Below are 11654 nucleotides of genomic sequence, written 5' to 3' on the forward strand. Positions count from 1 at the left end.
TACAAGAGAAAAGGTTCTCATTTTTGTACAACTTAGGATGAATGCTTTGGAAATACTAGACGAAAATGAGTCTCTAAATTTCATTGCTATTGACCTAGGGATGGATGAAACCCCGGTAGATGATTGGAAGAAGGTACAAACACTTATATGAATCTAGAAGTATTTTGCTTTCCAATACATGTATCTTTACATCTCTATCTCCACTTTATTTATTTTATTTTTTTTACGCCTACAGCACCTGGTCTCCCTAGGTGGTCTCCCATCCAAGTACTAATCAGGCCCAACCCTGCTTAGCTTCGAGATCAGACGAGGTCGGGCACATTCAGAGTGGCATGGCCATAGACACTCTATCTCCACTTCAGAGAGAAGGAAACAGGGGATCATTGTTGTCCATGGTATGAGTGTGATTTTTGAAAGAAAGAGGAGTAACTCTCAACAGTCAACAAATTATTCAAAGACAAAAGCCTTGATTCTATTAAAAGGTAAGTTTCAGAAAAGGATAAAATCATGACTCATTTAGACATAAAAATGAATGCATGTTAATACCCTATTAAACTCATCAAACAAAGGAACTAGGCAAATGTTATAATTGCTTCAAAGGAAAAGAAAATATATATATATATATAAAGTAATGTTGAATTAAATGTGCAAATGAACACAGACTGGCTTTTCCACAGGGGCGAGGGAAGCCCATCCCTACCAGACAAGACATAATTTGCACATCTATCAGTTACCTATACTGTACAGATTTATAAAATAGTTCCCATAGAATCAATCTGATAAGGCAAAAGAGTACCCTATAGACAATGCATCATTTTCCATTGAAGTATAAACATTTTTTGTACAACTTGTTGACACCAGGTAGCCCCTGGACACCTGCCCAAAAGGATTCCACATGGTCAATAGGGCTCAAATTCATAACTAGAGTCTAGCAGCCATTGTTTACAGAGGCCTCTCACATGTGCTGCTTTTCAGGAAAAAACCATAGGACTGGACTGTCAAGCCTCTTCAGATGTGTTCCTGCCATCTGATTAGACCCTTATAAGAGAGCTCCTAGGATTGAAATTCCACCAATAGAACTGAGACTTTCCCTGTCTAATTGGAGTTATACAGCTGTATACTCATTTGCATTATTATCAACAATCAGAGTGGCTCCATTCCAACCAAGATGGTGTTATTTGGACCAATCAAACTGTGAGCATTTGGAGTCCTCATTTACATAGCAATGGACCAATCAGGATCCTGGGGCAGGCACACTTCTATATAAGACCCCTCTTCCTCGTGGCAACCACTTTCAATTTCTATCAAGGAGATGTTTCACTAGCTGAGAAGCTGAACCTCCTACAAGGTAACTGGAGCTGTAATGCCTAAGCCTTCTCAGGCCCAAGCTGTGTCACAGCCCAGGGGTATTATAATTGAGCTGTTTTCCCTAAATGAAGTCTCCCTGCTTCCCCATACCGCAAATTGAGGATTCTTAATGGCATTGAATTGGTAGTGAAGACCTTCAGTTGACAAACCCTTGATCAAAAGCTTGAAGAATGCCAAATTAAAATGAGGTATGTAAGAGCGTTCTTTTTTTTAATGATTCCTATGTTTTCAATTAACTGGTTAACAATTAGCCCCAATCCCTTGAATAAGAGATATGCAGCCATGATAGATTTTCTTTCACTGAACAAAGGGAGTAAAGAAAGGTTTGATGTTTCCTAGTTTAAACCAAACCAAACAAAGCAAGAATTATCTTTTTAAAATGTAGTAACCTGATAAATGAGTCTTAAAGGAGAAACAAAGTGAAGGGTACTAAGAACTTTTTATTATTTTTACAACTTCTGTGAATCTATAATTATTTCAAAATAAAAAGTTAAAAAAAAGAAAAGTCAGAATACAGCACCAGAAGAGACCCACAAAGATTTCACCTTATTTTTCTAGTAAAACAATTAGAAGATGGTCTGTGAGGAACAAGTAAGGCTTGCTCTACATTCAAGGCTAAGAATTATCAAGTTTCACAGGAGATAGCATTTCTCTGCCCAAAGAAAGCAAAACCAAAATAGCCTGCACAAAGAAGAGTGTGGAGAACTTGAACCAGGTAGTAGTAAATCTTGGCAGGAGATGGAACTCATTCATTTTGTATGCTGTCAGACATCGAAATGAATAGTGGCAATAACACCGATGTCAATGTCCATTTCCTGGATTTGGCGATGTACTGTAGTTATGTGAGATGTCACCACTGGAGGCCAGGGAAGAGTACAGGGAACTCTACTATTTTTACAACTTCTCATGTCTATAATTATTTAAAAATCAAAGTAAAAAAAAAAAAGGGTAGTATATGTTTCAAAGTTTATATAAATGACCTTATCTATTTGGCTGATTATATCTTGTTCTTAACAGAAGCAGAATTGTATTTCCTCTGCGATGTTGAGTCGATTGTAAAGTCGGATGCATTTGAGGGTAAACGCTGGCCAAGTTTGTGTTAAAGTATAATTTTGAAAGTATTGAAACTTTCTCCATCAGTGTCTTAAGAATCATCATAAAAAAAAAAAAAAGCAGAAATGCTTTTTATACTTTCAGGGAAAGACAGACCCAAGAAAGAGCTTCTTTCTGCATACAATAGTCAAAAGTTTAGTTCCCAGCAAAGAAAAAGCTTGTGATTGTGTCTCTTCTCTCTGCAAATGTTTTCAAAGTCAAAGACTTGCGGGAGATATTTTTTCACATGCATAAGCCTAAACCTAGACTAGGGCCTGATTGTGAAAGGAACATGAGATGCCCAAGACTGCCATCATCCCTGATACTGGGCACTCAGTATTCCTTCCTGGTCTTCATGGCCATTTTTGTGACCAGGCATGGGACTTTGTCAACACAAGGGTGATCTCCAGACACTCATTTTGATTTGAAAGTTTAACTTTCCGCTGAGTCACAAGTCAAAATCCCACAAAAATCTGCTCTAACCGTCCTCCTCCTTTGCCAGTCTGTCCCTTGCCCTTGAAACATCCTTTGTTCCCAGGTGGAGACTCACAGTTAGGGATGGGGAAAGGCTTTTTTGCAGACTGAACAAACTAAAAGGGTTCTGTTGCCTCATTTAGAATAATAATAAACAAGACCACACTTGTCTAGTGACTAGTATCTTTTAAAATTGACCTCACCTGAGGAGCAGGAGATTGTTTTGAGAAAATAGCTTTCTGTAATGTTTTAAATGGCATTGTTTGACAGCCACTGTGAAGAGTGTTTTATCTGATGTTTTTCAGCTGGTGTGGATGCCCTACAGCTTGTTTATTCCAGTGATACAAAGTGTATACTCTTTGTCCTACTATAAGAGGAATTACAGAAGGTGCTGCTTACTAAAAACAGAGGCCCTTTTTGTGACCTTGTTCTTCTATTTAATACCCCTAGTCATAATTCTTCCTTTTATGAAAGAAGAGAAACAAACCTGTTTGTATCCTCCATAGCTATAGGTGGAAATATACTGTCCTAGCTTCCAAAAGCAACTTACATGAGAAATCAGTAATCCAACACTTTCTGAGATTTAATTTCAGTTAAATAAATCCTTTTTTATTGCAGATATGGTCTAATAGTTAAATTCAAATAACCAGGCACTGCACTCCAGGGATATAAGTAATCAAGACAAGCACAGTCTGTTCCCTCAGGAAACGTATGTCTAAATTACAAAGTCCTCAGGAAAGACCAAATATCTATCAGGTAAAGATTCATAATGATGCAAAATTGGAATCAATTTGAGTTTCAAATAAGTGGCTTTGATAAATTATGGTATATACAAACAAGCCATTAAAAACAACGTATAGAGACACAATGACTTGGAAAGGCTGAAACACTATAATAAATGAAAACAAAAAGATTCCAGTGTAATACATTATATGCATAGTGTAGAAGTACCAGAAGGAAGTATAAATCATTGTAGGTTATCTCCAAATGGTATGAAAATAGGCAATTTTCATTTTCTTCCTTTTCCTTTTTGTAGTTTGTAGGTTTTCTATAATAAATAAGCATTATTTTATAATTTGAAAACAACCATTTCCCCCTTAAGTGAAAGAAAATACATCCCTAAAGTTATTTAGGATTTGAAAGTCTGACATGAATCAATTTTTTAAGAACACATACATGATTCCTTGTCTGCATAAGCTATCTCTGGAAGGGAATTCAAGACTCCAGGGAGGGGAAATGAATGTTTATGGACACAAGCAGAAAGAAGATTTTTTCGGTAAATATTTTATATTTTTCTGAATTTTATACTATGCAAATGTATAGCCCATTCAAAAATTAACATAAACTTGAAAATTAAAAATTTAATCAGTATCAACTGGAAGTCATCTTTAGCAGGCTTAATCAAGTTTTTGTCTTAATGTCATTCACAAGCCTTTGGTGCCTGAGGCTTTAACCAGCATTTCCCATGAGGGCTGTTACCCACTCATTCACTACAAGAGACAGGATTGTGCATTCCTAAAGCACAGTCGTGGCTGCTCTTGCCAGGAACCTGACTGCTGTGGGTAGAATATTGAATATAATGTGGTCTGTGGGCTACAGTTGAAAGAGCAACCTGTCAGTTAATTCTGCTTGCTACACAGTTATTCTCTGGGGTAGAGAAAAAGAAGAGGTGAAGGAAAGTCATAAATTTAATGACTGGGTAAAATACATTGACTTCGGCTATCAAAATTGAGCATAGCTTGACACCATTACACTAATGGCCGTACCAGATCTTCTCATGTGTGCAGTTTCTTTACCAGAGTTGGGATGCCCTCAGGGCCCCCCTTTTATTGACAGCCCTTTGGAAGGCATGTCACTCTGCAGGGTTTGTTCAGTTCAGTCGTCTTGGGCTTCATTCATACTCCCCTCCCATGAAGCTCTTGGGACACCCACCCCACTCCTGCCACTCTGGCTGCTTGCCACTCCTGCAGCAAACAGCCAGAGTGGCAGGAGTGGGGTGGGTGTCCCAAGAGCTTCATAGGAGGAGCATATCTAGACTCTGAGCCACACTCCTTGTAGGTTCACTGTAGGATTAAGAAATCTTGGCTTTTATTACTAGCTGCGGTTTTGTCTATCCAACTAGATTCTCAGCTTCTTGAAAGGAGAGACATGAGCTTTTTTGTGTCCCCTACTGAACTAAACACAAAGTAGGTACTCATTGTTGCTTAATTGACTTACTATAATTAATATAGAGCTGCAAACACATACAACCACTCATTTCAGGGATGCTGCTCTCTCTGCCCTGAGTTCTCCTCTCTTATTCTCCACCTGGAGAATACTTCGCCATTCATTAAGGCCCAGTACTGATGTCACCTACTTGATAAAGCTTCGCTGTGGTTTCTAGAGCACCATGCCTCTGGTGCTGCATTTGCATATTGAACTGACTACTGTGGTCCTCTCCCTCAGCCCTATTTAACTTCCCCTTTGAGTGTCTCACACTTAGCCGTGAGACCAACACATTTTTTAATGCATCAGAGATCAACCTACAACAATGTTTCTCACACTAGGCTCCCACCCCTACATTCTTTAAATTTATTTTTGTATGTCTATGAATACTCTATGAAAATCTGTTAACTTTTTGTTTTCTTTCCATTATTAATCTTTTTTAAATATATATAACTATATTGATTGATTTATGAATATTTGAATGATATCTGACTAACCAATGGTTAATTTTTTCCCAAGGTATTTTTTTTTATTATTATGGTGACATTGGTTAACAAAATCCAGTTTCAGGTACAATTCAACATTAAGGCATGTATATGTATTGCCTTGTATGTTCACCACCCATAGTTAAATTTCTCTCTGTCACTACGTTCAATGATTAATTGAGTGACCATGTTTATATGTGTTTTTTGATATTTTGGTGTCAGAAATTAAATGTCTCAAATAATTAGACAAGAATCAGGAAAATACCGTGAATGTGAAATGATGCATTTTGCCAAGTAAAGGCCAAATGACGTCAAAGCTACCTCTATTAGAGAAGGTTTCACCATAGTTTGATAGAGACCAGTGGTATAAAAATAGAGTCATCATGTCACAAACAGTAACAGAGGGCAGTAGGAGCAGTCAGAACATTCCTCAATGCCAGTAGTAGTGTGGGCTCAGCAGAACAGTAGCATGTCCCAGTCTATGTCAGCTTGAATTTTGTGAGTTTTCATGGCTTCTATTTTGTAAATTTATTTTGGTTTTAAAATTGTATAAGTGTTATAAGCTTGAACAATTTATTACTAGCTGTATGTAGATGCATTTAGGAAATATTATAATAAAGATAATGTAATACAATAGTGTCTGTCTCCTTTTCCTTTAGGAGAGCTCATGTATCCCTGAAGATTAAGAAATCTTGGCTTTTATTGTCTTCGGAGCCCCATATGTGCCAAGGCTGTAAAAATCAATGAGTCTGTTTGGTTTGCTTGCTTCCTATATCACCTACTATAGAACTTAACAAATGTCTGTAGTAATTATTATAATAATTATGATGCCAAAAAATTAGCAGTCTATTAATGTTGCCCTTTTCCAGCATTTTGGACATAAATGCAAATTTCATGGTGATGTTTTTCAATGACCCTACCCATAAGTTCCATCACCTCAAACCAATTCCAAAGCCACATTGTTCTTTGTAAAAACACCTAACTGGTGTTTTGGCTTTTGGTTATAACTAGTAAATATTCTCTGAGAAAAGGTTTTATGGTATATGGCCCACTGACAGGTATGTGTATAAACAGATGGGCCCATTCATCCTAGTTCTCAGCACGCATGTTATTTCATGAAGGGCCTTGAAACATCCATGGCCTACTGCCAGCCAGCACATGGTACCAAGGCTGGTGGACCCAGCAGACAAGATGAAAGGAAAACCAAATACTAGTTTAGGGAAGGAGGAAGAAGAATGTAAGAAACTCCAAAAATAGATGTGTTAATGACCTGTTCACATGCCTTTAATCGAGTAACTATATTCCTTATTTTAGCAGCTAAAGAAAAAACGTTCTTGATTTTGGTAAGAACTTGATGACTTCGCTTGTATGTGACAGTTCAGAATATGTCCTCCTAGATATTCTACTGCTCAAAGAGGTGTGGTCAAGATGGCATTCTTTTGCACCCAGCAATTTTCAGCTCCTAATTAAACTTGTCATCATTGTTCTTGATGGCATTATCATTGCTATGACGTAGGTATGGACTACATGCCCACATGTTCTAAGCTCTAGTCAGAACAAGAAGAATTCTTAACACTTTTTCTCAAGACGGGAAGGAGTTTGCAGTTTAAATCTCCTGAATCTTGGATCCAGTACCATTTGGAGTAGACACAAGGAAAGGGGATAAAAATGAACACTCTTCTTGGCCAGAAGGACTTGTGGACTTGTGTACACTTTCTCATCACTAAAATCTTTGAAAAGATGAGTGAGCTCCTATTTAGACCATCTGGTCTCCTTCTCTGTGTTTGTGTCTCTCCATTCAAAAAGCTGTTCTACTCAAGAAAGCTACAACTGTGAAAATGTAGATAAAGCACTGAAAATTAAAACCAGCTTGAAGCCATGCATGGTCATCACAGTCATGTGAAAAAGTGCTAAAATTAGATTTTTAGAACCAGGGTAAACCTTTAGAAATGATTGCTTCTCCCTGTCAAACTTGTACTCCAGGATAGCATGGATTATTGGGGTGGAGCAATGACAGCTGGACAAGTTGAGGAGAAGGAAACAGTTCACTCTATAGATGTCACGTACAACATTTATGTCATAAAGCAGCAGTTCTCAAAGTGTGATCCATGGACCCCCTACAAGTTCCTGAGACACTTCTAAGGAGTCTACAGCTTAAAACTATTTTCACAATAGTATTTTCCAATAATACTAACAATATTTTCACAATATTATTTGTCATCTTCACTGAGTCGACATTGATATCGATGTCATAATGCAATAGTGGGTAAAACTGCGAGAGCGTTAGCACAGACCCTGCAGTGACACCACACTGTACTGGTAGTCATTGTGTTCTCCACACTACATACAAGGAGAAAAGGGCAATTCACTTAAAAGTATCTTGAGGAAGCAGTAAATTTATTAATTTTATTAATAGCAACCAGTGAGTTATTTTTTAAAATATTAAATCTCAACCTTTTTAAACATTTGTTGTGACAAAATGGGAAGTACATTTCTGTGTACCAAGTACAGTGGTTGTCTTAAGGAAAATTAGCTGTGAGATGATTCATATTGTAAGCTGAACTAGCCACTTTTTTCAGAGAACAGTTTTTCTTGAAAGAACAACTGAGAGACAAACTATGATTATTCAGACTTGGGTGCTTTGTAGATATTTTCTTGAAAATAAAGTAAACCTGTCACTTCAAGAAAACAACTGATGGTATCTGACACTCAAGTTAAAATGTATGCTCTCAAGTGAAAGTCAGAATTTTAGAAGATTAGTATCTAACACCATGAACTTGCCAGCTTTCCAACACCTAAATATTCTTCTGATGAAATTGATTATAACATTAACAACTGTGATTATTCTAAATATTACATATACTGAATTGTATCACTATTTGAAAGATCTGTAGCTTAGTGAACTAATATTTTCCAAGTGACCAACACATACTATTATAAAATCATGCATGGACAAAAGAGACCAGTCAAAGACAGATCGATGAATTTCATATAAGAGAACAAAACATTCATTGCTATAGTTTTTTTATTTCAAATTACAATTAACCCTTAAGGAACTACCACATCGTAGAGTTTGCATGTTATATCAAAGAGTATCCACAGTTATATGAAAGGTGATTAAAGTACTCCTGTCTTTTCCAACTACCTATTTGTGTGATAGATTTTCTTCATATTTCAACCAAACGGATTGAATACAGAGGTAGAGGAGAGTTCCACTTCCACAATGGCAACTATAAACTATTAGAAAACTATAATAAAACAACAATATAAAGTCTCTCGAAGTTGTCTTAAAGGCACACATCAAACGAAGCAATATTTGTTCAAGAAAATCTACCAAAACTCTGTTAGAAGAGAGTCTGTGGCACTTGAATCATGACCGACTCCTCCTTGCCCTGCTCAGCTTGACAGAAGCCCCACTCGGACAGGTATGGCCAAGAAGATGAGACTCCATCAAGGGACGGACTTCTCATCAAGAGATATAATATCTCACAGGGAGGCACAGGTTACCAGGATTTTTCATCTCCAACTCCCAGTTAAAGAGGCTAAATTCCTACTAAGTGTGGACAACAGGTCGGAGGCTCTCTTCTGCCATGCAGACCCCACTCATAAGGTGGAGGCTTTATCCAAGGTAAGGCAGGGTGAGCAGGCTGGGACCCTGATCACCTTACCCCTTCTTGCCTGTAGGGTGGAGGTTCCATACCAGGAGAGGCAAGTCAAGACCAGAGGCTGCCACTCTTACCCAGCGCCCAGAGTATGGAGGCTCGGAGATCTTCCCAGGGGTAGATGAAATCCATAAGGACAGAGCACTCCATCAGTCTCCCAAGGAACTGACTTTATTTGAAACAGAATATGGGGAAGTTCAAGCTTTAAGGGGCCTCTAAAAAACAGTGGAGATTTTGGTGGTCAGCCAATAAGAGGAGACTGGTAGCTTCTTTTAATTAATTCAACAAGCTAAACCATAGGCCAGCTAGTTCTCTAGAGAGAACCAGGGAAATAAACGGTTAAGAAGAGGAGTCCTGGGGTTAGAAAAATACTGGCCTCAAAAACTACCCCTACATGTTCCAGGGAATTGCCAAAAACAATAGAGCAATTAGACAGCAAGTAGTGGACTCAGATAGCTGGGGGTAAGGCAAATGGTGCAGACAGCTTAACAGAGATAAAAGAGACGGTCAAAGAGAGCACTGCTAAAGCCACTAACATCCCAGAGTGACTGTGTGCCCAAGTATGCACCCTCTGAGGAGAAACACCACATGCTTCATGCTTCATAACAGTACTTATAGGATGCAGTAAAAGCAGTACTTAGAGGGAAATTTATAGCTCTAAACACTTGTGTGTATGTGTGTGTGTATAGCTCTAAACACTTGTGTGTATCAATAACCTAGTTTTCCACCTTATTACACTTGGAAAAAGAAGAACAAACAACACCAAAGCAAATAGAAGAAAATAATATTAGAGTGGAAATTAATGATATAGATAATAGAAAAGTAGAGACAATTAATGTAACCAAAAGTTAGTTGTTTGAAAAGATCAACAAAATTGACAAATCTTTAGCTAGTTTGACCAAGGAAAAAGAGAAAAGACTAAAGTCAGAAATGAAAGAAGGAACTTTAGAGCCTGGAAAAAAATCCCTTTATTGTCAATTTAATTTCAAAAAGGGTGCCAAGACCACCAATGGAGAAGAATGTTATTTTCAACATATGGTGTTGGGACAACTGGATTTCTTCATGCAAAAGAATGAAGTTGGACTCCTACTTAATAGACACAAAAATTAAAATGGATCAAAGACTTAAAATAAGTGCTAAAAATATAGAACTCTCACAAAAAAAAAAAAAAACCATAGGTTTAAAATTCATGATTCTGTATTAGGCAATGGTTTCTTAAATATGACACCAAATGCACAAGCAGTAAAAGAAAAAAATACGTAAATAGGTCACCATCAAAATGAAAAACTGCTTAGAAGGATACAATCAAGAAAGTGAAGTGACAACCCATAGAATGAGAGAAAATATTTGCAAATCACGTATCAAGAAAGGTCTCATATCTAGAATATAAAGACTCACAATTCAATAAAACAACCCAATTTAAAAATGGACAAAGGATTTAAGTAGACCTTTCTGCTAAGAAAATATACAATAGCCAATAAGCACATGAAAAGAAGCTTAACACCATTAGTCATTGGGGAGATACAAATCAAAAGCACAGTGGACTAGCCCTTCACATTCACTGGGACAGCAAAAATAAAAAAGGCAGATAATTGCAAGTGTTGGAAAGGATGTGGAGAAGTTGGAACCCTCATACATTGCTGGTGGAATATAAAATGGAACATAAATCTGGTGGAAAACAACCTGGCAGTTCCTCAAAACGTTAAACACAGTTACCATATGACTTAGCAATTTCCCTGAGACATGTGTCCCAATGTCCCAAGGCATATACTAGGCATATACTGAAGAGAAATGAAAATATATATGTATACAGAAATTTGTATAAGAATGTTCATAGCAGCATTATTTCTAATAGTCAAAAAATGGAAATATGACCAAATGTCTATCAGTTGATGAATGGATAAACAAAATGTGAGATATGCATGCAATGAAATGTGTCATTCAGGAATAAAAAGAAATGAATCACCGAAACACACTACAAAGTAGATGAACCTTAAAAATGTTATGCCAGGTGAAAGACGCCAGTCACAAAGAACTGCATGTTGTATAATTCCATTTCTATTCTGGAAATGTCTAGAATAGGCGAATCCACTGACACAGAATGTGGAATCATGAGTTTCCTAGGTCAGGGCCAAGAGTGTGGAGGGCAAGGGGAAATGGTGAATGCTAATGGGTACAGTGCTTCTTTGAGGGGTAATGAAAATGTTTTAAAATTAATTGTGATGCTTGTACAACTCCGTGAATATGTTAAAAACCATTGAATTGTACAATTTAAGTGGATGAATGGTATGATACGTAAATTAGATCTTGACAAAGCTGTTATTTTAAAAAGTTGATGTGCAACTAGCTATTTTCTATTGAGATATTA

The 11654-nt window shown here is 37.2% G+C and overlaps 1 pseudogene; it reads right to left on the reverse strand.

The window, feature by feature from the left end:
* Nucleotides 1–226: 226 nt before the first annotated feature.
* On the reverse strand, nucleotides 227–344 carry LOC111732447 (annotated as a pseudogene).
* Nucleotides 345–11654: the final 11310 nt, after the last annotated feature.

The sequence above is a fragment of the Pteropus vampyrus genome, unplaced genomic scaffold (assembly GCF_000151845.1).
Source record: "Pteropus vampyrus isolate Shadow unplaced genomic scaffold, Pvam_2.0 Scaffold461, whole genome shotgun sequence".
NCBI lineage: Eukaryota > Metazoa > Chordata > Mammalia > Chiroptera > Pteropodidae > Pteropus > Pteropus vampyrus.